Genomic DNA, 8,418 nt, shown 5'->3' on the forward strand with positions numbered 1-8,418 from the left:
GCCCTACAAAAAGTCTCCTCTCCTCATGTTTCCCTCACTCTTGTTAACTTTTCTTCTTCACCACCAAAAATCTTGAATAAGTTTTAATCTCTGTCCGACTCCCTCATTGAGTCAATAAGACTTTACAAGGTGGCTTCTACCCCATCACATTAGGAAAATAGCTTGTAAAAGCTCCGAAACTTTTAGTATGATGTTATTACAACAGCAACCTGTGCTGATGGAGGCAATAATAAACACAGTTTTATGGAGTTATTGCGAGATTGAATGAATTGTAATCCCCACCCAATGGCTTAGAGCATTGCCTAGCACATAATAAGTACTTGATAAATGTTAGCTATTATTTTATAGAACCCTGCTGTCCAATATGGAAGCCATGTGACTATGGGTGCTTGAAATGTGGATGGCCTGAACTGAGATATATTGTAAATGTTAAATACATACCAGATATGGAAGGCCAAGTGTTAAAATAATGTAAAATATCATTAATATTTTCCGTGTTGATTACATGTCATAATGATAATATTTGAGATATATTGGGGTTAAATAAAATATATTATTAAGCTTATGTTTATCTGTTTTTTTTCACTTTTTCAATGTGGCTACTAAATATTTAAAATTACATTATGTCTCATGTTTCTATTGGACAGAGTTGTTATAGAAAACACAGGTAATGCAAAAGTGAGGGAGGGTAAATGGGTGTGGGGGAAAGGAAAACAGAGGTTTTATAATTATCATATCCTACCACTTGGAAAAAACCATTATAAACTGAGCTCTGAAGCTGGAGTTTGTGTTGGAACAAATCTTAATTCACTGGTGGCCCAGAGCTTGGGTTTTAAAGGGCTGCAAATGAGAGGGACAAGGGAAAAAGCTTGGGACGGGAAGTCAGATAAGAGACCCTGAAACATGACATCTTTACTGAGTGAATGAGTAAAAATCCCACCCCCACAAAGGGAGATGATGGATATATGTGTCTGACTTAGCTTTGGCTCTGTGTGGAAAATAAAAAAAAACACACACGAAAAAACATATTTTCTTGAGAGTTCTGAACCACAGCCCCATTTTACTGGGATTTGGGGCCAGAAATTTTAGGAGGCCCTAAAAGATTCCAAGCTGAAAATGTAGTATACCCAGAAGCAAGCAAGTATACTTATACTGCTTCTTTCAAGGAATATACTTGAAAACCAAACTTCAAGTAACTGCCCCAGGAAAGTTCCAAGAAAGATAAACTCTCAATCGAAAATTACAAAATACACAGGGAAACAAACTACCATGAGAGTTAACAGAAACCACAAAGTGCAGAATCAGACCTGCAGGGACAGCATATATTAAGATTATCAGATTTAGAATATAAAATAATTATGTTTAATATGTTTTTAAAAATAAAAGAAAATATTAAAAAGAAACTTAAAAATACTGAGCATGGGGGTGAAAATGATGCAACTTTGGAAACTCATATGAGAGTTTTATTTTTTCCAATTTATTTTATTTTAAAAATATTTTTATTAAAATATAGCTAACATACAACATTATGTTGGTATGTTTCAGGTATACACCCTAGTTATTCAACATTTATACACCTAAAGAAGTGATCATCATGGTAAGTCCAGCAACCATCTGACATCGTACAATGCTATCACAATATTATTGACTATATTCCCTGTGCTGTACATTACATCCCCATGAATACCTGGAGATTTGAAAGTCTTATTCCCCTTCATCTTGCCCCTTCTTTTTAAATTTTTCAATTACAGTTGACATTCAATATTATTTTATATTAGTTTTAGATGCACAGCATAGTGGTTAGACATTTGTATAATTTAAGAGATGATCCCCCTGACTAGTCTACTACTCACCTGGCACTCTACATAGTTATTGCCACATTATTGACTATATTCCCTGGGCTTCACTTTACATCCCCTTGACTATTTTGTAACTATCAGTTTGTACTTCCTTTTTTTTTTTTTTTTTTTACATTTTTATTGGGGAATATTGAGGAACAGTATGTTTTTCCAGGACCCAACAGTCGTCCTTCAATCTAGTTGTGGAGGGCGAAGCTCAGCTCCAAGTCCAGTTGCCATCTTCAATCTTACTTGCAGGGGGCACAGCCGACCATCCCATGTGGGAATTGAACAAGCAACCTTGCTGTTAAGAGCTCACACTCTAACCAACTGAGCCATCTTGTCGCCCCCAGTTTATGCTTCTTAATCCCTTTACCTTTTCACCTGGCCCCCCAAGCTCCTCCCATCTATCACTCCAACAAATCTAGTACCCATCAGCACAATACATAGTTATTACTATATTATTGACAATATTCCTTGTGCTATACCCTACATCGCCATGACTACTGTGTAACAACCAATTTGTACTTCTAAATCCCTTCCACTTTTTCACTCATCCCCATCCCATCTGGCAACCATCAAGATATTCTCTGTATCTATGAGTTTGTTTCTGTTTTGTTTGTTTATTTTGTTCCTTAGATTCCACATATAAGTGAAATCTCATTTTTTCTTTCTTTCTCTGTCTGGCATTCCACTCAGCACAATTCCCTCCAGGTCCATGCAGGCTGTCGCAGATGGCAAGAACACATTCCCTTCCATGGCCGAGCAATATTCCATTGTATATATGTACCATCTCCTCTTTATCCGTTCTTCCATTGACAGACACCCAGGCTGCCTCTACATCTTGGCCATTATAAATAATGCTACAATGAATATATAGATGCACACGTCCCCTCAAAGTAGCGTTTGGGTTTCTTCAGATAATTATCCAGAAGTGCGATTACTGGGTCCTTCTTTGTCTCTTATTATAGCCTTTGTTTTAAAGTCTATTTTGTTTGGTATAAATATTGCTACCCCAGATTTTTTTTTTTTAATTTCCATTTCCATGAAATATCTTTTTCTATCCTTTTACTTTCAGTCTATGTGTGTCTTTCAATCTGAAGCAAGTCTCTTGTAGGCAGCATATGTAAGGGTCTTGTTTTCTTATCCATTCAGCCCTCCTGTATTTTTTGATTGGAGCATTAAATCCATTTACTTTGAAAGTAATTGTTGATAGACATGTAGCTATTGCCATTGTATTATTTATATTTTTGATCTTTATCTTTTCCCCTCCCATTCTAAAGAAGTCCCTCTACCATTCCTTGTAATATTGGTTTGGTGGTAAAGAACTCCTTTAGCTTTTTCTTGTCTGGGAAGCTCCAAGTCCTTTGAGTCTAAATGATAGCTTTGCTGGGTAGAGTAATCTTGGTTTAAGTCCTAACTTTTCATCATGTTGAATATTTCCTGCTAATCCCTTCTGGCCTTCAGTTTCTCTTGAGAAATCAGCTGACAATCTTATCAGGGCTCACTTATAAGTTACTAGTTGCCTTTTCCTTCCTGCTTTTAGGAGTCTCTCTTTGTCTTTAACTTTGCCATTCTAATTATAGTGTGTCTAGGTGTGAACCTGTATGGATTGATCTTGATTGGGACTCTCCGTGCTTCCTGAACTTGTATGTCTATTTCCTTCACCAGGTTAGGGAAGTCATTATTTCTTCAAATAAGTTTCAATCCCTTGCTTTCTCTCTTCTCCTTCTGGTACCCCTATGATGCGAACGTTATTAAGTTTGATGTTGTCCCAGAGGTCTCTTAAATTATCCTCATTTTAAAAAATCTTTTTTCTTTTTGCTGTTCCAATTGGTTGTTTTCTGCTATCTTGTCTTCCAAATCAATTATTTGATACTCTGCTTCATCTAGTCTGCTGGTGATTTCTTCTAGTGCATTCTTCATTTCAGTTATTGTATTCTTCATGTCTGACTGTTTCCTTTTTATGGTTTTTGTCCTTTTTTATGCTTGCTATCTCTTTGTTGAAGTTCTCACTGAGTTTCTTGAGCATCCTTCTAACCATTGTTTTTTGTTGTTGTTTTTGTTTTATATAATTAAAAAAAATTTTATTGGGGAATATTGGGGTATAATGTGTTTCTCCAGGGTCCATTAGCTCCACATTGTTGTCCTGCAATCTAGTTTGGAGGGCGCAGCTCAACTCTAAGTCCAGTTGCTGTTTCCAATCTTTAGTTGCAGGGGGCGCAGCCCACCATCCTATGCGGGAATTGACTGGCAACCTTGTTGTTGAGAACTCACGATCTAACTAACTGAGCCATCCAGCCGCCCCTCTGGAAGACCAGCAGCCGCTCGTTGTCCTCAATCTAGTTGTGGAGGGTGCAGCTCACTGGAGCATGTGGGAATCGAACTGGCAATGTTCAGAGCTCACACTCTAACCAGCTGAGCCATCTGGCCACCCCCTAACCATTGTTTTGAACTCTGTGTCTGGTAGGTTGCTTGCTTCCATTTTGTTTAGTTCTTTTGCTGGAGTTTTCTCCTGTTCTTTCATGTGGATGTATTCCTATGTTTCCTCATTTTGGCTGCCTTTTTATTTGTGTCTATGTATTAGGTAGGTCTGCTGTGTCCCCCAGTCTTGACCAGATGGCTTATGTAGTAGATGCTCTGTGGTGTCCAGTGGCACAGTCTCCCTTATCACCTGCACTGAGTGCTCCAGGAGTGTCCCTTGTGTGGGTTGTGTGTGCCCTCCTGTTATATTTGAGCCTTGATTGCTCTCGGCACATCAGTGACTGGGATTGACGCTCAGGCTGATTGGCTGTGGGGTTTTGCCATGTCCACAGCTTATAGGCTACTGTACGTAAGATTTACCCCAGTGAGCTCTGGTACTTGTTGCAACTGCTCTTTGGTGCCACTTATGGGGCTAATTGGGCTGTGCTCTGCTGTAGTCTGAAGCCAACTTCCAAGTGTGTGAGTTCTGGGGCCTCTTGCGAGGGGCTCTGGAGCAGGCCTAGGTCACCCACTGCCTGTGACCAGCCAGGGACTAACTGGTAAGAGCTACAAAGTGATCCATACTTGATCACTGCCTGTACTAACCCTGGATGTGTGTGGGAGAGGCCACACTGTGAATCAAGGATGTCTGCCACCAGTACCCGGCCTGGCATAGCTATGCAAAATGCCAGGACACTCTGAGGCCTGCTGCCATCTGCTAGCTCCCTTAAGGTTTAGCCACTGGTAAAGCCTCATGTGGTATGCCAGTTGGGTGAGGCAGGGTCTCAGGGAGTCACTGGAGTGGGAAGAATTATGGTCATCAGATTAATGTAAATTCTGGTTTGGTGCCAATGCTGAGCCTGAAGCTACTCAGCAAAAGTCTGAGAGCACACCAAGGCCAGTCACTGCCCTTGGGGTTTATTGGACTCTGATAGGTTTTGAAGAACAAGTGCAATTCAGGTGGGGCTGGCTACTCTTGGAGAAACTGCCTCTGGCATTGGGGGAGTTGGGTGGGGTGGGGTCCCAGTGAGTCAGCTGGATGGAGTCCTGGAGTTCACCAGACGAATCAGATTCAGATTTGGCTTAAGTGTAGGGGGAGGGCTCAACACAGAAAATATGGCGCCAGTGTGTCTGCTGCATGGGAGAGGGACCTCTCACAGGGAAAATGCAGCTTTTGTCCCAAAGCTACACAACTCAGTCTGCCCCCTGTATCTCTCCAATACGCCCTGAGTTACTATCCTCCACTGGAGCCCAAGGAATGCCTGGGAATCAGCGAGTTGTGCATGAGCCCTTTAAGAGGATGCCTGAGTTTCCTGCCACCTTTTGTCCCATCTGGATGGTCAGAATCCCCATTGTGTTTCATAGCCCGATGTTTCGGGGGCTCCTCTTCCTGGCAGCAGTACTCCAGGCTGGGGAGGCCGGTGTAGGGCTGGGGTCCCTTGTTTCTCTGGGGGGAACCTCTGCAGCCCAGACATCCCTCCCAGTTCTCAACTGCCACACAGAGGTTTGGGGTTAGTCAGTTCTGCATCTCCGCCCCTTCTGCAAGTCTCAATGTGGTTTCTTCTTTATATCCTTCGTTATAAAACTTCTGTTCAACCAGACTTCAGATGGTTCTCCAGGTTGATTTTTCTATAATTTAGTTGTAATTTTAGTTTGTTCATGGAAGGAAGCAGGCACAGTGTTTATCTACTCTGCCATTTTGGATCTTGACTGACCTTTATTTATTTTTTTATTAAATTTATTGTGGTGACATTGGTTAGTAAAATTATATAAGTGAGAGTTTTAAATAAAATTAAACATATACCCATTCAGCCACTCTTCTCCTGGGTATATACGGTAAAACAGGCAAAATTATATGGTACTGTAAAACAGGCAAAATGAATCTGTTGATAGAAGTCAGAATAATGGTTACCTCTGAGGGGTTATTCACTAGAAAGTGACACAGTAGAATGTTCTGAGGTCCTAGAAATATTCTATATCTTAATCTGGCTGGTGTCTATATCGATGTGCGTGTATGTAAAAGTTCATCATGATACACACTTAAGATTTAAGCATTGTATAGTATGTAAATTATACTTTATTATAAACAAAAGGGACCAGCCAAGTTGGAAAGGACCAAAGAGAAATATAAACTAAATTAACTAAAATTAGAGACTTAATTTCTAAGAAATTAGCAGATTAGACATAGAAGAAGAGAGAATTCATGAGCTGGAAGATCTGAATAGTTGAAGTAATACAGCACAGAGAAAGGCAAAAATGTAAAAATTATCAAAAGGTTAAGAGATATGGAGGGTTGTGTATGAAGGAGTATGTGTAATCAGGATTCTAGATGTAAAGAATAGAAGTGATGGGGGAGAGTCTACATTTGAAGAGCTAATGGCTAAAAATTTTTCAAAATTGATGAATGACAACAATCCTTGGATTAGGGAAGTCCACTGAATTCCAACAAGATGAAAAATAGGAATCCACATATAGATAATGTAATTGCAGAAAAGGAAAAGAGATCTTAAAAGTAGCCAGAGAGAATAAAAAAAATTATTACAAACCGATGACAATTAGGCTAATAAGTGACTCTTCATAATGGATGCTACAAGAGAATGGGATATGGCTTCAAAGCAATTGGAGAAATTAACTTACAACCCAGAATTGTGTTTCTAGCATAAGTGGTCTTTCAAGGATGAGTGAAATAAAGACATATTCAGGCAAATCAAAAATGAAAATTTCTACCAACCAACCTCACTAAATAAATTTCAGGCAGAAGGAAAATCATTGCAGAAGGAAAGTCTGAGGTGAAAGGATGAGTGATGAGTAAAGTTCATAAAAATAAATACTTATATTGACTAATTCAGAAATGGGCAAAGGATGTGAATAGACATTTCTCTAAAGAAGATATGCAAATAGCAATGAGCACATGAAAAATAATGTTTAACATCGCGAATCATTGGGGAAATGCAAACCAAAACTACAAAAAGAGTAGACTGCCTTGTACCCATTGGGATGGCTACTATCAAAAAACAGTAAATAACAAGTGTTGGCAAGGATGTGAAGAAATTGGAACCCTTGTGCAGTGTTGAAGATAATATAAGACGGTGTAGCCGCTGGGGAAAACAGCATAGCAGTTTCTCAAAAAAACTGAAATGTGATCCAGCAATTCCACTTCTGGGTATACGCATATACCCAAAAGCATTGAAAGCAGAGTGTTGAAGAGATATTTCTACACCAATATTTATTGCACCATTATTCATAATAGCTAAAACATGGGAGCAATCCAAGTATCCATGGATGGATGAATGGATAAGCACAATGTGGTACATATATACAATGGAATATTGTTCAGTCTTGAAAATTAAGGAAAATCTGACGCTTGCTATAATATGGATGAACCTTGAGGACATTGTGCTAAATAAAATAAACCAATCACAAAAAGACAAATATTGTTTGAATCCACTTATATGAGGCACTTAATCATAGTAAAAAAATCATAGAGACAGTAAGTAGAATGGTGGCTGTCGGGAAAAGCGGGGAATAGGGAGTTACTGGAATGTGGAATATTAATGGGTATATAGTTTTAATTTTGCAAGATGAAAAAAGTTCTGAAGATGGATGGTGATGATAATTATGCAACAGTATGAATATAGTTAATACTGCTGAACTGCATACTTACAAATAGTTAATACGGCAAATTTTATGTTATGTGTGTTTACTACACATAATAAATATCACAATAAAAATAAGTTAAAAATAAATACATAAAAAAGAATAAACAAATAAATAAAATGATGGCAATAGCAAGTAGTGTGTGTCTTTTAAAATATATTTTTGGGGCAATATAAGAACTTAGCAACACCCCCCCAAAGTAGAAATATTGATTTTTTTAAAACTTAATGTTTCTGTATAATCTGTAGGACTAAAAAAATGAATTAAATATTGAACAATAACAACACAGAAGCTGGGGCAGAGTGGTGACCGAAGTTAAAGCATATTTGAATCATACATATTTCTGAAGGAAGGTAAAGATAGGGTTTAGATTATTTTTCGAAGTTAAACATGCTTGTTAAAATGTCTCGGGTAACCACCAAAGGAATAGAAACAGGACATTACTTCCAAATTAGTAAAA

Source organism: Rhinolophus hipposideros (genome assembly GCF_964194185.1).
Source record: "Rhinolophus hipposideros genome assembly, chromosome: 12".
Classification (NCBI taxonomy): Eukaryota; Metazoa; Chordata; class Mammalia; order Chiroptera; family Rhinolophidae; genus Rhinolophus; species Rhinolophus hipposideros.